Source organism: Bombina bombina, chromosome 1 (genome assembly GCF_027579735.1).
Source record: "Bombina bombina isolate aBomBom1 chromosome 1, aBomBom1.pri, whole genome shotgun sequence".
Classification (NCBI taxonomy): Eukaryota; Metazoa; Chordata; class Amphibia; order Anura; family Bombinatoridae; genus Bombina; species Bombina bombina.
Genome location: NC_069499.1, coordinates 1,229,181,676 through 1,229,199,454, shown reverse-complemented (window position 1 = coordinate 1,229,199,454; position 17,779 = coordinate 1,229,181,676). Strand labels below are relative to the sequence as shown.

Genomic DNA, 17,779 nt, shown 5'->3' with positions numbered 1-17,779 from the left:
TGTCATGTAACAAAAGAAATAGAGATGCATTTGATTTGTACTGTAATGGAGCTGCGTCTCCTATATTGTTGATTTAATTTATCCTTTTCAATAAATTTAAAAAAAAAAAAAAAAAAAAAAAAAAAAAAAAAAAAATTTACCTGTAAAATAAATCCTAACCTAAGATATAATTAAACCTAACACTACCCTATCAATAAATTAATTAAATAAACTACCTACAATTACCTACAATTAACCTAACACTACACTATCAATAAATTAATTAAACACAATTGCTACAAATAAATACAATTAAATAAACTAGCTAAAGTACAAAAAATAAAAAAGAACTAAGTTACAAAAAATAATAAAATATTTACAAACATAAGAAAAATATTACAACAATTTTAAACTAATTACACCTACTCTAAGCCCCCTAATAAAATAACAAAGCCCCCCAAAATAAAAAATTCCCTACCCTATTCTAAATTAAAAAAGTTACAAGCTCTTTTACCTTACCAGCCCTGAACAGGGCCCTTTGCGGGGCATGCCCCAAGAATTTCAGCTCTTTTGCCTGTAAAAAAAAACATACCATACCCCCCCCCAACATTACAACCCACCACCCACATACCCCTAATCTAACCCAAACCCCCCTTAAATAAACCTAACACTAAGCCCCTGAAGATCTTCCTACCTTGTCTTCACCATACCAGGTTCACCGATCCGTCCTGGCTCCAACATCTTCATCCAACCCAAGCGGGGGTTGGCGATCCATCATCCGGTGCTGAAGAGGTCCAGAAGAGGCTCCAAAGTCTTCCTCCTATCCGGCAAGAAGAGGACATCCGGACCGGCAAACATCTTCTCCAAGCGGCATCTTCAATCTTCTTCCATCCGGTGCGGAGCGGGTCCATCTTGAAGCAGGCGACGCGGATCCATCCTCTTCTTCCGTTGTCTCCCGACGAATGACGGTTCCTTTAAGGGACGTCATCCAAGATGGCGTCCCTCGAATTCCGATTGGCTGATAGGATTCTATCAGCCAATCGGAATTAAGGTAGGAATTTTCTGATTGGCTGATGGAATCAGCCAATCAGAATCAAGTTCAATCCGATTGGCTGATCCAATCAGCCAATCAGATTGAGCTCGCATTCTATTGGCTGTTCCGATCAGCCAATAGAATGCGAGCTCGATCTGATTGGCTGATTGGATCAGCCAATCGGATAATTCCTACCTTAATTCCGATTGGCTGATAGAATCCTATCAGCCAATCGGAATTCGAGGGACGCCATCTTGGATAACGTCCCTTAAAGGAACCGTCATTCGTCGGGAGACAACGGAAGAAGAGGATGGATCCGCGTCGCCTGCTTCAAGATGGACCCGCTCTGCACCGGATGGAAGAAGATTGAAGATGCCGCTTGGAGAAGATGTTTGCCGGTCCGGATGTCCTCTTCTTGCCGGATAGGAGGAAGACTTTGGAGCCTCTTCTGGACCTCTTCAGCACCGGATGATGGATCGCCAACCCCCGCTTGGGTTGGATGAAGATGTTGGAGCCAGGACGGATCGGTGAACCTGGTATGGTGAAGACAAGGTAGGAAGATCTTCAGGGGCTTAGTGTTAGGTTTATTTAAGGGGGGTTTGGGTTAGATTAGGGGTATGTGGGTGGTGGGTTGTAATGTTGGGGGGGGTATGGTATGTTTTGTTTTACAGGCAAAAGAGCTGAAATTCTTGGGGCATGCCCCGCAAAGGGCCCTGTTCAGGGCTGGTAAGGTAAAAGAGCTTGTAACTTTTTTAATTTAGAATAGGGTAGGGAATTTTTTATTTTGGGGGGCTTTGTTATTTTATTAGGGGGCTTAGAGTAGGTGTAATTAGTTTAAAATTGTTGTAATATTTTTCTTATGTTTGTAAATATTTTATTATTTTTTGTAACTTAGTTCTTTTTTATTTTTTGTACTTTAGCTAGTTTATTTAATTGTATTTATTTGTAGCAATTGTGTTTAATTAATTTATTGATAGTGTAGTGTTAGGTTAATTGTAGGTAATTGTAGGTAGTTTATTTAATTAATTTATTGATAGGGTAGTGTTAGGTTTAATTATATCTTAGGTTAGGATTTATTTTACAGGTAAATTTGTTATTATTTTAACTAGCTAGCTATTAAATAGTTCTTAACTATTTAATAGCTATTGTACCTAGTTAAAATAATTACAAAGTTGCCTGTAAAATAAATATTAATCCTAAAATAGCTATAATATAATTATAATTTATATTGTAGCTATATTAGGATTTATTTTACAGGTAAGTATTTAGCTTTAAATAGGAATAAGTTATTTAATAAGAGTTAATTTATTTCGTTAGATTAAAATTATATTTAATTTAGGGGGGGTGTTAGTGTTAGGGTTAGACTTAGCTTTAGGGGTTAATACATTTATTATAGTAGCGGTGAGGTCCGCTCGGCAGATTAGGAGTTAATAATTGAAGGTAGGTGTCGGCGATGTTAGGGAGGGCAGATTAGGGGTTAATACTATTTATGATAGGGTTAGTGAGGCGGATTAGGGGTTAATAACTTTATTATAGTAGCGCTCAGGTCCGCTCGGCAGATTAGGAGTTAATAAGTGTAGGCAGGTGTCGGCGACGTTGAGGGGGGCAGATTAGGGGTTAATAAATATAATATAGGGGTCGGCGATGTTAGGGCAGCAGATTAGGGGTACATAGGGATAACGTAGGTTGCGGCGGTTTACGGAGCGGCAGATTAGGGGTTAAAAAAAATATGCAGGGGTCAGCGATAGCGGGGGCGGCAGAATAGGGGTTAATAAGTGTAAGGTTAGGGGTGTTTAGACTCGGGGTACATGTTAGAGTGTTAGGTGCAGACGTAGGAAGTGTTTCCCCATAGGAAACAATGGGGCTGCGTTAGGAGCTGAACGCTGCTTTTTTGCAGGTGTTAGGTTTTTTTTCAGCTCAAACAGCCCCATTGTTTCCTATGGGAGAATCGTGCACGAGCACGTTTTTGAGGCCGGCCGCGTCCGTAAGCAACTCTGGTATCGAGAGTTGCATTTGCGGTAAAAATGCTCTACGCTCCTTTTTTGGAGCCTAACGCAGCATTTGTTTAAACTCTCGATACCAGAGTTAAATTTATGGTGCGGCCAGAAAAAAGCCCGCGGAGCGTTAACAGCCCTTTTACCGCCGAACTCCAAATCTAGGCCTTAAACTTTAATTTAGGTTTATTTAAATTATGTTAAAGTTAGGGGGTGTTAGGTTTATGGTTAGGTTTAGGGGTTAATATAATTTAATTTAGGTTGTTGTGATGAGGGGGCCAGCGGTTGGTTTAGGGGTTAATAGGTTTAGTTAATGTTAGCAATGTGCGGGGTGCAGTTTAGGGGTTAATAGGTTTAGTTAGTGTTGGCGATGTTTGAGAATGGCGCTTTAGGGGTTAATAGGTTTAGGTAGAGTTGGCGATGTGGGGGGTGCAGTTTAGGGGTTAATAGTTTTAGTTAGTGTTGGCGATGTCGGGGAACGGCGGTTTAGGTTGTTAATATTTAATGATTTATTTAGTGTTGGCGATGTTTGTGAATGGCGTTTTAGGGGTTAATAGGTTTAGGTAGTGTTGGCAATCTGGGGGATGCGGTTTAGGGATTAATATGTTTCGTTCATGTCGGAGATGTCAGGGAACTACGGTTTCGGGGTTAATAACTTTATTTCATTATTTAGTTAGTGTCGGCGATGTGGGGGGCGGCGGTTTAGGGGTTAATAGGTTTAGGTAATGTTAGTGATGTGGGGGGTTGGCGATTTAGGGGTTAATAGTAGGGTTGCACCGATACCGATACTAGTATCGGTATCGGTACCGATACCAAGTATTTGCATGAGTACTTGTACTCGTGCACATGCACCGATACCTCCACTTCCTACTCATATGCTATCTTGTGGCGTTTTTTCCAACTGCATGTTCCCTTTTCATTTTAAGGGAGACTAAACTAAAAATAGTTTACTACTGTTCTGCCAATACAAATTGCTGTTATTTGTATTATTGTAGGAGATATTTTACCTCATTCAGATAAAGCCCTGGAGTACTGGGCAATTTAGGTTGTTGCGATGTGGGGGCCAGCGGTTTAGGGGTTAATAGGTTTAGTTAATGTTAGCAATGTGCGGGGTGCAGTTTAGGGGTTAATAGATTTAGTTAGTGTTGGCGATGTTTGAGAATGGCGCTTTAGGGGTTAATAGGTTTAGGTAGAGTTGGCGATGTGGGGGTGCAGTTTAGGGGTTAATAGTTTTAGTTAGTGTTGGCGATGTCGGGGAACGGCGGTTTAGGTTGTTAATATTTAATGATTTATTTAGTGTTGGCGATGTTTGTGAATGGCGGTTTAGGGGTTAATAGGTTTAGGTAGTGTTGGCAATCTGGGGGATGCGGTTTAGGGATTAATAGGTTTCGTTCATGTCGGCGATGTCAGGGAACTGCGGTTTCGGGATTAATAACTTTATTTCATTATTTAGTTAGTGTCAGCGATGTGGGGGGCGGCGGTTTAGGGGTTAATAGGTTTAGGTAATGTTAGTGATGTGGGGGGTTGGCGATTTAGGGGTTAATAGTAGGGTTGCACCGATACCGATACTAGTATCGGTATCGGTACTGATACCAAGTATTTGCATGAGTACTTGTACTCGTGCACATGCACCGATACCTCCACTTCCTACTCATATGCTATCTTGTGGCGTTTTTTCCAACTGCATGTTCCCTTTTCATTTTAAGGGAGACTAAACTAAAAATTGTTTACTACTGTTCTGCCAATACAAATTGCTGTTATTTGTATTATTGTAGGAGATATTTTACCTCATTCAGATAAAGCCCTGGAGTACTGGGCAGTAAATAAACAGAGATTTCAGAGATCACCCCTTTAAATTGTAGCTTTCCAGCCCCAGCTGCTGCAGCCCACTAGGTAATCTACTGGTATCCTCGTAGGCCTGTCCTTAGCTTATATAATTGCAGGAAGAGTACTCATACGAAAAATTAAGTTAAGTCCAATGAACACTTATCCTGCAATTATAGGACTAGATTTAGATTACATTTGATTGGTAAGCTTTACCATTGCTCTGTTCCCATTTCCAACTCCATAGATTTTAATGGAGTTGGACATGTAATGAGAGCATTGGTAAAGCTTACCAGTCAAATGTAATCTAGCCCATAGTGTTGTTTCCCATGATTAAACAGTGCACTGTTATATTTTTTTTACTGTATTGCACTATTGGTTGGTTGTGATTTTATATTTGTTAATTATTGTTATTATTATTAATATATTTTATTGTAATATTTTTTATTTATAAACACTGTTCTGTGAACTTTGTGACAAATAAAACTGTTTTATTATTTCATAATGTCTTTTGAGTTACAGTTTTTCATAATTATAAAGAAGGTTTCTTAAATAGTTAGTCTGTATTGTGCCTGGTAAACTGTCACATGACATAAAAAAAAGTATTGGTAATTAGTATTGGTGAGTATTGGTGAGTACCATAAGGTGCAAAAAAGCAGACTGGAACCTCTCAGTTGCTCAGCAAACTGGATGAATACTATGATGAGCAAGCCAAAGTAATTGGCAATAGGTTTTTGATTGAAAAGAACCTAAAAAAAGTCAGAGATGAAGACAGAGAGAAATATTTCATGAAAAATAAGGATAAAGCAACACAAGATAAGTTCAAAGAATCAAATCCCCCTCTACTTATTACGAAATACAACTCAAACCATAGGAAAATTCACAAGATTTTATGTAAACATTGGTCTGTGTTAAATGACCCTGTACTTTGAGAGATAGTGGGTCTCAAGCCAAAGGTGGTTTATAGAAGGGCTCCCTCCGAGTAAAATTGTGAGGGATAAAAAACCTAATACGATTACATATTATTTTTGGGGTTCGAATAAGAAACAAAATCCCAGTATGAATAAAGTATCTAAATGTTCAAAAAAATGTTGTGGCATGTGCAAATATATAGCACATGGGACATCATCTTTCAAATTGCATACAACAGATTAACTTTTTACAATTAAGAATCATATGACATGTGAATCCACTTTTGTGGTGTATTTAATATTTTGCCAATGTGGGGTCCAATATGTAAGGCGCACCTGTAGAAAGGTGAAAAAGAGGTGGAGTGAACACGCATATAATATAAAGAAGAAAATGACATCTCACAGTGTGTCCAGACATTGGCCTCTAGTTATGAAGATCTGGCGGACCTGATCCAATACTGCGGATCAGGTCCGCCAGACCTCACTGAATACGGCGAGCAATACGCTCGCCGTATTAAGCATTGCACCAGCAGCTCACAAGAGCTGCTGGTGCAACGCCACCCCCTGCAGACTCGCGGCCAATCGGCCGCCAGCAGGGGGTGTCAATCAACCCGATCGTTCTCGATCAGGTTGATTTCCGGCGATGACTGTCCACCTGCTCAGAGCAGGCGGACAGGTTATGGAGCAGCGGTTTTTGTGACCGCTGCTTCATAACTGCTGTTTCTGGCGAGTCTGAAGACTCGCCAGAAACACGGACCTTCAAGCTCCTTACGGAGCTTGTTACATAGAGCCCATTGTGTGCATGCACATAAAGGGAATAAAAAAGAGAATAACATAAAAATTATACCTATTGAACAAATCAATAGATCATTACCCAATGCTTTTACTACCCTTAGACGTAGGGAATCTTTCTGGATTACCAAATTGAGAACCCCTCAACCTGAAGGACTCAATGAGAATCTGGATATGGCCGCCTTTGTATAAGACATCATCATATTAATTCCATGTATGGTGTTAACATATAATTTGATCTCTCTGTATCTTTGAGGTACATCACTCGGTTATTAACGTGAGTATAGAGTTTATCTTTTGAACAAACAGCTGCAATAACATGTTTTCTACTACAACTAGTTTTCATCATTTCAACTTCTATTTTAAGAAGAATTGTTAGTTTACATAACCACCTAATTGAACCAAACAAGGTATTAATATCTATTATCAACAGTGTATCCATATATTGATACACATATATGGATTACATTACATTTCACAATGTAACTGTCCGATAAATAGATTAGGACACGATGAGAATATCTAGTTCACCACATACTTTCACACATACTTATTTTTATCACATAGTATTAGGGGACATCACATATCACCAACACATTTGTTACTGTCTGATAAATAGATTATGACACAATGAGAATATCTAGTTCACCACATATATTCACACATACTAACTTTTATCACATAGTATTAGGGGACGTCACATATCACCAACACCTCTGTAAGTTCAATTTATTATGTTTAGGATCACTAATACATGTTTCTATTCATTACACACCATGATATTATTATTATACACACTAATTGTATGATTTGTCAACAGAGTGTACGCATATATTAATATTATAAGACCTTCATCATTTAGTTATTTATGTATTGTAGTCTGATCCTATATTTGTTTTAGCACGTTACTGGGGTGTCCCGGAGCACACTGGTCGTTTGAATTGTTAGCAGACGTTAGCTTTATATATATATCTCCTCTGCATGACCTACTTCATCCAGTTTTTTTATATCACCAATTTATTTTATATGTTTTCTTATTATTTTAATAATAGTTGTTGGCTAGTATTTAGATTTTTAGTACATATCCTGTGTATTGAGGAATTTATATAATCCAATGCGGATTAGGATTTACTATCTCATTTTTTAAGAAGTTATGTTTCGTAATTACATTCTCCCAAGATGAGGTTAAACAATTAGGGTACATGTAGTCTTGGTTACGCTAATGTAATGGTGAATATACATATAAAAAATATAAAATAAGGCTCTTTGTGAATCAGCTGGTGCTTTAAATGTTTGTTGCTAAACACGGGCTATCAATAATTCAACTGGTTAGCGTAATTTGACAAACAAATGTGGGCGGCTATCAGGATACCCGGATGTAAGTTTAAAAACAGCTGTTCCACTTACGATTATGTCGGGTAAAATCCTCTGTGGTCATATACGGTATAACTTTCTGATAGTGGAAAAGAATACTTACGATATATGCATCACAATAGCATTGTTTAATATGTATAAAGAACCGATCTGGTTGTGGTATATGAGGGAGGGGTTGGGGCTGGCTCTTTATGCACAAATAGGAGTTTATGCTTATATCTGACCACTTGTGTTCTGATCAATAGATATTTATGTATAAGGTTACTGAGGTGAGATCAATTTGAGATGTATTGTGCAGATATGGGGATATTCACAGTGTGACATTTTTTATATAATATGTTAAATTGTATTATGTTTATAGTTTATGTTTTTTACAAGATTGGATTACTATTCAGATCACCATGTGTTTATATGAGTATCTATAGTAACCATGTTAATTGGATAGGATACATATGTTGTTAATTAACTTTGCACCTATCAGCTTTTATCATGTGTCTGATATAGCAAGTGTATGTTCATTTTTTATTTCATTAGCCTGAGGAAACAGCCCCATAGAGGCTGAGAAACGCGTTGCTTTTAATAAAGTATTTTTTACATTTTATACACTTGCTTGTGTGCTATTTTTGGGGTGATCTGTTATACCCCTGCTCTTCATTTGGAAACTTTGGTTTCTGAAATCCTGATAGTCAGCTGGGCGGCTGAGAAGCTCCAGCCTATGTGTATTGCACCTGGTGGTGCTTTGAAATACGTAAGTGTGTTTAATCCTTCATACTATTGTATCAAACTGTGCTAGGCTATTTGGGCTCTGTATCTCCTCCTTTAGGAACACTGCTGAACCCTACAGGCGTGGAGTCAATCCTGGATATCCGACTGTATTCATCCAGTTTACTGGGCAACTGAGAGGTTCCAGTCTGCTTTTTTGCACCTTATGGTGCAAGTCGTTTGTGAGTAGTCCTTTTGCTATTTTTTTGATACTGTGGTCTTTGTGGTAATAGGCCATAGATCATAAATCATAGATCATGTTCCTGAACTTAGAAAAGGAGGTGATAGGGAGTAAATTCTAAAAAAGAGAGAAGTCTGGTTGCATTTAAAGGAACTGAATAGAGATTTTGATTTACATTTGTTTTATGACTTTTTTATGGATTTAGTTTTTCTGTTTTGGATAATAAAAATTTACTTTTTACAAGTTTTTTTATTTTTAACAAAATGTAAGGTATAGTGACATAAAACTCATGATATATATCTCATGGATGTGCAGGGAAGAAAATTTCATTTCAGACAAAATTTGGTTCTAAATATTAGAGAAAATGTGTTTCCCCGAATATTCGTTACCGGCACTATTCAGTTCTTGTTTAGTTTAAAACAAAATGAAAATCGGATTTTAATTTAACATTTACATTCATTTTTGGTAAACATATGTTTATGTTTCAAAGCTACAGGTGAAAAGTTCACCTATGGCTACATACTGTACCTTAACACTCTTCAGAGGGTTATTGCACTAAAGTAAGGTCCTGGGTGCCGAGCGCAATAAGCCTCCTGTTAGCACAACCAGGGACTTGGCAAGAAGAGGATTGGGTTAGCGCACTTTCCAGAGTGCTTTAAGGGAAGTATTAAAAGTAACTTAAAAAAAACAAACACTTACAAATTTTGTCATTATTTTTTAGTTTTCTTTCAATTTTACTGATGTATTCATTCAGATATTTGTTTTCAGAAAACAAATGCACATCTCTAATATATATATATATGGAAGTTTTATAATGTCTATAAATAATATATATAATAGTTATCTGATATTTTGCGTATGCTAATCGTTATAACACGCCCCCATAGACGTCCATTTACTAAATATTGTATCTCACTCATCACTTTCTGCACTGATTATCTGCGATACAAATGTAGCCACATTTTCTGGCACTAATATAACCGTTATGTAGATTTCCTCTCCAGTATAAAACAAGTTTGCAAGAGAGTCTCTTCTCTTTTCAGGGTATTATTCTGTTCTACAAGCGATCAACAGGCTATTCAAAGTCACAGTACTTATCTTGCTTGGTCGGTCCTCCTACTTCAAATTTGGGGCACTGCGCGTGCAATGTAATGTGCCACCAGATAGGAGTGGTGTGTTAAGTAGTACTATTCTTATCAGTTTAATCCCTGTTACGTCCCCTACCAGGGGACGTGTATATGGCATCGATTTTAGGAACCGGGAGATGGAAAAAGATGCTTGGTCGGTCCTCCTACTTCAAATTTGGGGCACTGCGCGTGCAATCTAATGTGCCACCAGATAGGAGTGGTGTGTTAAGTAGTTCTATTCTTATCAGTTTAATCCCTGTTACGTCCACTATCAGGGGACGTGTATATGGCATCGATTTCAGGAACCGGGAGATGGAAAAAAATGCTTGGTCGGACCTCCTACTTCAAATTTGGGGCACTGCACGTGCAATCTAATGTGCCACCAGATAGGAGTGGTGTGTTAAGTAGTACTATTCCTATCAGTTTAATCCCAGTTATGTGCCTTTTTTTTGGTTTGGTTTTTGAAGCCACAGTGCAGCACCAGAGGCCAGAAAAATTAGGCATGTACACATGCCTGAAAAATTAGGTATTGTTGCAGCCGCTGCTGTAGCAGCGGCCAGAAAAATTTATGTTTGTTTCCCAGGCAGAAAGTGCCCTAAAACATTGCGGCTTGAACCCTAGTTGGTGGTGGATAAGTCACGCAAGTTATCCGGCATTCAGAGATAAAATACAGCAGCGTGTGGACCATTTTTAGCCCAAGGCAGCTCATCTCATCAGGCCTTTTTTAGTCGAATGTATCGCCCACTGTCAGTCCCTTCAGGATCCATCCCTCATTCATCTTAATAAAGGTGAGGTAATCTAGAATTTTTTGACCTAGGCGACTTCTCTTCTCAGTGACAATACCTCCTGCTGCACTGAAGGTCCTTTCTGACAGGACACTTGAAGCAGGGCAGGCCAGAAGTTCTATCGCAAATTTGGATAGCTCAGTCCACAGGTCAAGCCTGCACACCCAGTAGTCAAGGGGTTCATCGCTCCTCAGAGTGTCGATATCTGCAGTTAAGGCGAGGTAGTCTGCTACCTGTCAGTCGAGTCATTCTCTGAGGGTGGACCCCGAAGGGCTGTGGCGATGCGTAGGACTTAAAAAGCTCTGCATGTCCTCCATCAACAACACGTCTGTAAAGCGTCCTGTCCTTGCCGGCGTGGTCATGGGAGGAGGAGGATTACTTTCACCTCTTCCCCTGTTAGATTCCCGTTTTGCTGTGACATCACCCTTATACGCTGTGTAAAGCATACTTTTAAATTTATTTTGGAACTGCTGCATCCTTTCCGACTTGCGGTAATTCGGTAACATTTCAGGCACTTTATGCTTATACCGGGGGTCTAGTAGCGTGGACACCCAGTACAGGTCGTTCTCCTTCAGCCTTTTTATACGAGGGTCCCTCAACAGGCCCGACAGCATGAAAGACCCCATTTGCTCAAGGTTGGATGCCGAGCTACTCATGTCCCGTTCCTCGTCCTCAGTGATCTCAATGAAGGTATGTTCTTCCCCCCAGCCACGTACAACACCACGGGTACCAGATAGGTGACAACGAGCACCCTGGGATGCCTGTTGTGGTTGGTCTTCCTCCTCCTCCTCAAAGCCACATTCCTCCTCTGACTCCTCTTCCTCACAATCCTCTTCCAGCGTTGCCGCTGGTCCAGCAAGCGATGCTGATAAGGCTGTTTCTGGTGGTGATGGTGACCACAACTCTTCCTCTTCACGCTCATCTACGGCCTGATCCAGCACTCTTCGCAGGGCACGCTCCAGGAAGAAAACAAATGGTATGATGTCGCTGATGGTGCCTTCGGTGCGACTGACTAGGTTTGTCACCTCCTCAAAAGGACACATGAGCCTACAGGCATTGTGCATGAGCGTCCAGTAACGTGGCAAAAACATTCCCAGCTCCACAGAGGCTGTCCTAGCACCCTGGTCATACAAATAGTCGTTAACAGCTTTTTCTTGTTGGAGCAGGCAGTCGAACATTAGGAGTGTTGAATTCCAACGTGACGGGCTGTCGCAAATCAAGCGCCTCACTGGCATGTTGTTTCGACGCTGGATATTTGAAAAGTGCGCCATGGCCGTGTAGGAACGCCTTAAATGGCCACACACCTTCCTGGCCTGCTTCAGGATGCCCTGTAAGCCTGGGTACTTATGCACAAAGCATTGTACGATCAGATTACACACATGTGCCATGCATGGCACATGTGTCAACTTGCCCAAATTCAATGCTGCCAATAAATTTCTTCCATTGTCACAAACCACTTTGCCAATCTCCAGTTGGTGCAGAGTCAGCCACTGATCCACCTGTGCGTTCAGGGCGGACAGGAGTGCTGGTCCGGTGGGACTCTCTGCTTTCAGGCAAGTCAACCCCAAGACGGCGTGACACTGCCATATCCGGGATGTGGAATAGTACCTGGGGAGCTGGGAGGGGTGCCGTTGATGTGGAGCAAGACGCAGCAGCAGAAGAGGACTCAGCCGAGGAGGTTATGGAAGAGGATGGAGTAGGAGGAGTAGAGGAGGTGGCAGCAGGCCTGCCTGCAAGTCATGGCGGTGTCACCAACTCCTCTGCAGAGCCACGCATTCCATGCTTGGCAGCCGTCAGCAGGTTTACCCAATGTGCAGTGTAGGTGATATACCTGCCCTGACCATGCTTTGCAGACCAGCTATCAGTGGTCATATAGACCCTTTCCCCAACACTGTGTGCCAGACATGCCATTACTTCCTTTTGCACAATCGAGTACAGGTTGGGGATTGCCTTTTGTGCAAAGAAATTTTGGCCGGGTACCTTCCACTGCGGTGTCCCAATAGCTACAAATTTTTTGAACACCTCAGACTCCACCAGCTTGTATGGTAAAAGCTGGTGGGCTAAGAGTTCAGACAAGCCAGCTGTCAGATGCCGGGCAAGGGGGTGACTTTGTGACATTGGCTTCTTATGCTCAAACATGTCCTTGACAGACACCTGACTGTGGGCAGATGAGCAGGAACTGCTCAAGGCGAGACACGGAGTGGCGGATGGTTGAGAGGGGGCAAGGAGGACAGCAGTGGTTGACGTGGCTGAAGATGCTGGACCAAGAGGAAGATGGCGGCTTTGAGTTTGTGTGCTGCTTGTACTCATGTGTTGATCCCATAGGCGTTTGTGATGTGCGATCATGTGCCTTCGCAACGCAGTTGTACCTAGGTGGATGTTGGACTTCCCACGACTCAGTTTCTTTTGGCACAGGTTGCAAATGGCATCGCTGTTGTCAGAGGCAGACACACAAAAAAAATGCCACACTGCTGAGCTCTGCAATGACAGCATTCTGGTGGTGGCAACAGCATGCGTTGATTGGCGTGCTGTCTGGCTGACCCCGGGTGCCGATGCATGCTGTCTGACTATGCCACTAGCTCCTTGCGACGACCTCCCCCTGCTTCCAACTCGTCTCCTCCTCCTCTCTGTCTTCCCCCTCTTCTTCTTCTCTTCTAGAGGGCACCCACGTGACATCCACGGATGCATCGTCATCATCAACCGCTTCACTTGTATCTGACAACTCAGCAAAGGAAGCAACAGCGGGTACAACATCATCATCATCACACCGTACGTCCATGTGTGTAATGCTGCCTGACTGAGACATATCCCTGTTATCTACATCCTCTGGCAATAATGGTTGCGCATCACTATCACTCATTTCTTCCAACTGATGTGTAAATAACTCCTCTGACAGATCAAGTGAAGCGGCTGTGGTGCTAGTGTTGGTGGTGGCGGCAGGCGGGCGAGTGGTAACTTGAGAGGTGCCCGAAGCTAAGCTGGAGGAGGATGGTGCATCAAGGTTCCGAGCAGAAGCTGTAGAAGATTGGGTGTCCTGTGTTAGCCAGTCATCTATGTCCTCAGAACTGTTCGAGTTCGGGGTATGTGGCCTCTGAACACTGGGCATTATTCTGGGGCCAAAGGGAATCACAGCACCACGAACACAACGGCCCCTGCGGAGTGGCCTGCCTCTGCCTGTCATTTTTTTTCCGATTAGTGGTACTATGCGTGCAAGCTACTGTGACAACAGATATGAGTGGCACTGTGCACTGGCAGAAGTTGGCAGAATATACACTGTAGGCCTGACACACACGCTTGCAGACAACTAACTGCTATTCAATCTATTACAGTCAAAATTGTATTTTTTTTTTTAAATGTACACTACTATTACACCAGATATGAGTTGCACTGGGGTGACACTGTGCCCTGGCAGGCTCTGAAACGCACACGTGTGAAGGAAACTGATTGCTATTATTTCACAAAAAAAGTGTTGTTTTTTTAAAATGTACACTACTGTTACACCAGATATGAGTTGGACTGGGGTGACACTGTGCCCTGGCAGGCACTGAAACGCACATGCGTGAAGGAAACTGACTGCTATTATTTCACAGTCAAAAAAGTGTTGTTTTTTTTAAATGTACACTACTGTTACACCAGATATGAGTTGCACTGGGGTGACACTGTGCCCTGGCAGGCACTGAAACGCACACGTGTGAAGGAAACTGACTGCTATTATTTTACAGTCAAAAAAGTGTTGTTTTTTTTAAATATACACTACTGTTACACCAGATATGAGTTGCACTGGGGTGACACTGTGCCCTGGCAGGCATTGAAACGCACAAGTGTGAAGGAAACGGACCTATTATTTCACAGTCAAAAAAGTGTTTTTTTTTTTTTTTTAAATGTACACTACTGTTACACCAGATATGAGTTGCACTGGGGTGAGACTGTGCCCTGGCAGGCACTGAAATGCACACATGTGAAGGAAACTGACTGCTATTATTTCACAGTCAAAAAAGTGTTGTTTTTTTTTAAATGTACACTACTGTTACACCAGATATGAGTTGCACTGGGGTGACACTGTGCCCTGGCAGGCACTGAAACGCACACGCGTGAAGGAAACTGACTGCTATTATTTCACAGTCAAAAAAGTGCTGTTTTTTTTAAATGTACACTACTGTTACACCAGATATGAGTTGCACTGGGGTGACACTGTGCCCTGGCAGGCACTGAAATGCACACGTGTGAAGGAAACTGACTGCTATTACTTCACAGTCAAAAAAGTGTTGTTTTTTTAAATGTACACTACTGTTACACGAGATATGAGTGGTGGCACTGGGCAAGTGGGCACAGTATACGCTGTGAGTCTGACACACTCGCTGGCAGGCAGGCAGGCAACTGCAATTAGATTACACATGAAAAAAAAAAAAAAGCAGACTGATGTTCTAGCCCTAAAAAGGGCTTTTTGGGGTGCTGTCCTTACAGCAGAGATCAGATGAGTCCTTCAGGACTGTAGTGGACACTGAATACACGAGCCTAGCTATCGATTACCTTATTAAATCAGCAGCAGCTACAGTGTCCCTCCTCTCACTAACAATGCAGCTTCCGAATTAATCTAAAATGGATGCTGTCCAGGAGGTGGGAGGGTCTGGGAGGGAGGGTCTGCTGCTGACTGGCTGGAATGTGTCTGCTGACTGTGAGGTACAGGGTCAAAGTTTACTCAATGATGACGAATAGGGGGCGGATCGAACATCGCATATGTTCGCCCGCCGCGGCGAACGCGAACAAGCTATGTTCGCCGGGAACTATTCGCCGTTGAACTATTCGCAACATCACTAGTTAACTAATTAATTCACACACTACAGGTGGAAAAGGCTGTAAGGAGGTTGTAACCCAGCATTTAGCCAGTCAATGATGGGGTAGTTAAAGAGTTTTGTAGGTTTTAATTAACCAATTGGATATTGGTGAGAGCTATAAATTTGGTTCACAGGTAGAGTTTCTTTATGCTATGATTATGGTGAATGCCGAAACGCATAAGCAGTTTGCTGTAAGCTGCAATGAGCTGAATAAATGTTACGTTTTATTTTAACCACAACGCTTGCCTGGTGCTCCTATCTTCTTGTTTTTGCTATATACCTGTTGGGGGAAAGTGAGCACAGACATTGAATGTGGAGTCAGACCCTGGAAGTGGATATCGCTTTGAAATACTGACAGCCCAGCACACTGCAAGAGAGAGAGGGAAACAGAGCATATGGATCAAATAATGACGTCATCAGCTGTTACCCATGGTTGAGGAAGGGAGCGGAAAGAAGTCGGAAACGTCAGGGGATTTGCGGCACTTAGTGCAAAGCCAAATGGACTGTCTTCCAGACGGCTCCTGAGGTCCGACCAAGTGAGATAGAGGTACAATTCCTATGTATAGTGCAGCTGACTGGTAAGATCAGAGACTTTATTTGGAACTGTGTCTGGGATATTTGTCTCAGTGTGGTGTATACACGCTCTCTCAAAGTTTGTGACATATGCAATGTGTTCGTGAGCTGACAGGATTACTGCCAATATGAGTAAAAAATACTATCAAATAGAATCAAGCAGTCAGTAATAGCTGTGGAAAAGAAGCAAACGTATCCTTTCCCAGTGAAGAAAACATATTTGTTAAAAGTTGTTCTATATGGTGCTGAGACTTTGTCTTAACTTGTAAACACAGTTATAATAATACACATTTTACCTCTGTGATTACCTTGTTTCTAAGCCTCTGCAGACTGCCCCCTCATTTCAGTTCATTTGACAGACTTGCATTTAAGCCAATCAATGCTCACTCCTCTGTAAATTCATGTGCATGAGCTCAATGCTATCTATGTGAAACACGTGAACTAATACCCTATAGTGGTGAAAAATAGTGATGTCCCGAACTGTTCGCCCGCGAACGGTTCACAGCGAACATAGCTTGTTCGCGTTTGTGGGCGAACACATGGCGATGTTCGATCCGCCCCTATGTGTCATCATTGAGGAAACTTTGACCCTTTATGTCACAGCCGTCTGACACATTAGAGCCAATCAACATCAGACACTCCCTCACAGACCCTCCCAGCTACTCGGAATCCGCCATTTTAGACTCATAACGACCTTGCTTTCTTAATGAGAGGACGTGTTGTGTTTTTGCTCCTGACATTAATAGGAAAAACATAGCTAGGCTAGTGTATTTACAGTCCAGAAGGACATCGCTCATCTCTGCTTCAAGCACAGCACCCCAAAAAGCCCTTTTTAGGGCTATATTCCTATAAGAAGTGTCTAGTTAAACCATATTTTATTAAACATCAGAAAGAGGAGCGACATGGAAACAAATCAAGACGTAATTGAATGTATAGCTAAAACCTCATTTTTTGTATTTAGGTATAGTACTGAGTCCACTCCTCATACTAAAGGCCACTCACGGACCATATGACTCATATATTACATCTCAGAGGACTATTAGTTTATGGAACAGCCACTTATGGGCCATAGTACATATAGGTATAGTTTTGTATCTGAGAGGAACAATCCAATTAATATCACGCTAGATGGGACAAATTATGAGGGAAACAATAACACAAAGAATCACTTTGGATGGGTTAGGGTACAGGGAGGTGAAATTGAAGTGGGCCAAAGGCTGCTATAATAGGAGTATATTTAAGGAGGCATGTTTTGGGCTGCTAATGCATCAAGGGTGAGATGATGTTGGGATCTTGGAAAAAGTCCAAAATGACATAGGAGCATGTATATATTAGTAATTAAAGAATTAACTCTCTGAACCCTCACTATCTGCAGTGGCTAAAAAGGGCTGAAACACTATAAAGTACTGTATGTAAAAGTACCAATCAAAAAGAATAGGGTATAGTAGTAGCGTTCATTAAACTGGAGTGGTTTTATATGTCATCCCCAATAGCTAAGATAAACTATCCAACCTTTAAATTCCAGATCAAACAATAAAAATAACATGCCTGTTACCAGTGGGCTTTATGGTGTAAAATAACATAGGGTTTTACTTCTGTTAATCGGGCC

The 17,779-nt window shown here is 41.5% G+C and overlaps 1 pseudogene; it reads left to right on the top strand.

Annotated features, from left to right (window-relative positions):
* Positions 1–17,779, top strand: part of LOC128664161 (uncharacterized) — a 127,951-nt pseudogene that overhangs the window by 80,242 nt on the left and 29,930 nt on the right.